Source organism: Corapipo altera, unplaced genomic scaffold (assembly GCF_003945725.1).
Source record: "Corapipo altera isolate COAL_440 unplaced genomic scaffold, ASM394572v1 61168, whole genome shotgun sequence".
Taxonomy (NCBI): domain Eukaryota; kingdom Metazoa; phylum Chordata; class Aves; order Passeriformes; family Pipridae; genus Corapipo; species Corapipo altera.
The window spans coordinates 41,967-45,866 of NW_020885183.1; positions in this window are offsets into that span (position 1 = coordinate 41,967).

The window sequence follows — 3,900 nt, forward strand, 5'->3', positions numbered from 1 at the left end:
TGCCACCCCAAAGGCTGTCCCAGTGAATCCATTCCCTCTCCTGCCACTCCAAAGGCTGTCCCAGCGTGTCCCCTCTCCGAGCGCAGGAGACCCTTGGTGGGAGCTGCCCCGTGGCAGACCCTGCCCCCTCACAGGGAAGAGTTAAACCTGGAGCCTGGTTTTCCCCCCTCCTCAGGCTGCTCCAGGTGCCCCGTTCCAAGTGGCCGAGCAGCTACAAAGCTCCGTTTGTTCGGGAGAATATAATAATAATAATTTAGGAGCATTTCCCTGCGGGACAGGGGTTGTTTCTCAGCCTGGGAGCAGCCTCAGGTGCAGCCCACGGCCTCCTCCAGGCTGGCACCTCCCAGGCTCCCACTGATGTCCCAAACTCCGTTCTGGAGGCGGCGGCAGGAGCGAGCGGTGCCCCAGCACCAGCACCCACCTCCATCACCGAAAACTCCCCTCCCAAAACCTGCACAACCAGTCCCTGCTGCCCTTCTCCCTGCTCCTTCCACCCTCCTCCTCTTCCACCTCCTCTCCTGTTCCAGGCCACCCTGCAGCCACCTCAGGCCAGGGGAGGGGACAGGGTTGGTCACTGGTGCTGACCCTGTTTTTCACCTCTGCTGCCCAGTGTGGCCAGTTCCTCTCTCTCACTGGTGGCTGGAGGGTGCCGGAGGATCCCAGTCCCTGCGGTGACACAAGTGTCACCCTCCTCACCCTGTGGCAGGTTTAGGGCTGGGGACAAGGACCCCAATGTCTGGGGAGTGTCACAGACCCCCTGCCCTGCACTTTGGGGGCACAGGGCCATGGAGGGGGCACAGGGTGATCCATGGAGGGGGCACAGAGCCATGGAGGGGCACAGGGACATGGGGGGGGGCACAGGGTGATCCCTGGAGGGGGCACAGTGTGATCCATGGAGGGGGCACAGGGTAATCCACAGAGGGGCACAGGGCCATGGAGGGGGAACAGGTATCCCCCACTGCCACCCGGGAGAATCCCTGTCCCCATTGGCAGTGGCACATGGGCCTCACCACGTCAACATCACCATGTGATGAGCTTTGCTGCCTGCACACAGGACCCTGACATGTGTTGGACACTCATTCCTCCGTCTCCTGCCTCACCCCTCACCCTCCCAGAGGGTCCGAACAAAACGGGATAAAAAGGTTTTTAGAGAGAGGGTCAATGGTCATGGTCACCTCTGAGCTGTGCCAGGAGGTTCAGTGGCAGGGACTGACACACAGACACCCCTGGGACGCCCCTTGCTGGGGGAAGGTGCTGCAGGACAAGGCAGAGCCCACCCCAAGCCCTGGAGCACCTGGGGCTGTGTGTGATGAGTTGTCTGGGCTCAGCAGCAGTGAGGACAGAGGGCCATGGAATGACCCCGCACCCCCATGAGGGCCCAGGCTGCCCAAACTCCCCCTCCCCGTGCCAGGGGGCAGGTTTGGGGCTGAGGCTTTTTTGAGTCAGGTTTGGAAACTCCCTCCCTGCTTGGGAAAGGGAAGGGGCAGGGGAGGAGCAGGGAGAGCCAGGCAGGGACCCCCCTCCCGGGGTGACACTCTGACAGCCCCCTGAGGGACTCTGCTGTGTGTCACTCTGGGTGTGTGACAGCTCCAGGACAGGCCACCCCTGTGGCACCAACTCCCTGGCAGAGCTTGGACTGGGACAGGGGCCTGGGGCTGCTCCTGTGGGTCTGTATGGACACTGTGTGGGATCAGGGGGGACAAATGGGGGGATTTGTGATGCACCAGCACCTCTGAGCTCACCCCTCTCCTCCCACCCAGGTGGAAATCATGGAATCAGCTGGGTTGGAAAAGACCTTCGAGATCATCCAGTCCAACCCTTGATCCAACCCCACCGTGGTTCCCAGCCCATGGCACTGATGCCACATCCAGTCTCACCTTCAACACCTCCAGGGACAGTGACTCCACCCCCTCCCTGGGAAGCCCATTCCAATGGTTCTCTGTAAAGAATTTCTTCCTAATATCCAACCTAAACCTCCCCTGGCACAGTTGAAGTCTGAGCCCTCTTGTCCTACTGCTGCTTCCTGGGAGCAGAGCCCGACCCCCCCCCGGCTCCCCCCTCCTGTCAGGGAGTTGTAGGCAGGGATGAGTCTCCCCTGAGCCTCCTCCTCTCCAGCAGCCTTTTCTCCCAGCAAACTGTTTTGCTTTTCCCCCCTGGGGTTTGGGAAGGGGAAGGAATGGGAGTCTGGGGGTCTCTCTGCTCCTTTGCTTCCCCCAGTCCAGCTGCAGCATCCGAACCCTGAGGGGATGGCAGGGACAGGGGCACAGGCAGTGCCAGGCCCTGGGGCCACACTCGGTGCAAGAGGCGAAGCCACACAAAGGGGGCAAAGGTTTCAGAGAGCAGGAAAGCCCCTCACTGGGGTTCTGGTGGCAGCTCTGGCAGTGCCCCTGGGAGACAGGACCTCCCAGGGAAAAACAAAGGGTCACAGAGCTCTGGGGCAGATCCTGAACACACATCTGGGGCACTGGGCCCTGAATCCCAGCCTGGTTTGGGTTGGGAAGGACCTTAAACTTCATCCAGTGCCACCCCCTGCCATGGGCAGGGACACCTTCCAGCAGCCCAGGTTGCTCCAAGCCCTGTCCAGCCTTGTGTCCATCTGTCCCTCCACATGTCTGGCTGCTCCCCTGGGATCAGGGCTCTCATAATCCTAAAAACCCCACCTGCCTCCACCCTGGGCCCTGAGGAGCCTCAGAGGGTCCCTGCCACCCTCCAGGCTCCAAAATGACAACAAAGCAAAGTGCTCTGGGCACCACGGGGGTTCCCAGGCGTCACCTCGGGGTGTCACTCCCCTGCCAGCACCCCTTTGTGGCAGCAGGTGACCTGCAAAGGGGGGACACGGTGGGTGGAGAGGGACCAGCCACCCTCAGGGGATGGGATGGCACCTGGAGGTTGATGCCAGAGCACCCAGTGCCCCAAAGGCCCGGGGAGGTGGCAGAGAACACGAGTCAGGCGTGACTTTTACAGCCTCCCGAGCACCCCCTGCCATCAGCAGCACGTTAAATAAAACACATTGCCAGTGAGGTCATCTAATGGGCCATTATTTCTTTATTTGAACTTTTTACCTTCACCTCTTCCTCTGTGCTGAGTCAGCTCCTTGGCTTGGCACTTTAATTCCTGCCCCATTTGGGAGATTGATTCGGGCTCTGGGGGGGATGCAGAGGCTCCATCCCAGCTCCAGGACAGAGGCAGGAGGAGCCGGGACCTGCCCTGCTCTTGGGGCACCTCTGTGGGCAGGAAGGGTTTGCAGAGAGGGAGGGAATGGCCGTGGCACCCCCGGGCACCCCCTCCTTGGGCACTCCAAGTTGGGATGGGCACCAGTTTCACCCCTTGTCTTCAGGTCCCTCTGCTCACCCCGGTGCTGGTGGGTCAGGGAGGGGCAGAGAGCAGAGAGCTGGGAAAGGTGTGGGATCTGCTCCAGAGCCACTGTGGGGACAGGGAGGGATTAACAGCAGCTGCAAGTTGAAGGGATCATGGAATCCTGGAATGGTTTGGGTTGGAAGGGACCTTAAAGTTCATCCAGTCCCACCCCCTGCCACGGGCAGGGACACCTTCCACTAGCCCAGGTTGCTCCAAGCCCCGTCCAGCCTGGCCTGGGACACTTCCAGGGATGGGGCAGCCACAGTTGCTCTGGGAAACCTGTGCCAGGGCCTCCTCACCCTCACAGCCAACAATTCCTTCCCAATATCCCACCTACCCTGCCCTCTGGCACTGGGAAGCCATTCCCCCTTGTCCTGTCATTCCATCTCTCATCCCGAGTCCCTCTCCAGCTCTCCTGGAGCCCCTTCAGGCCCTGCAAGGGGCTCTCAGCTCTCCCTGGAGCCTTCTCTCCTCCAGGTGAACCCCCCCAGCTCTCCCAGCCTGGCTCCAGAGCAGAGGGGCTCCAGCCCTTGGAGCATCTCC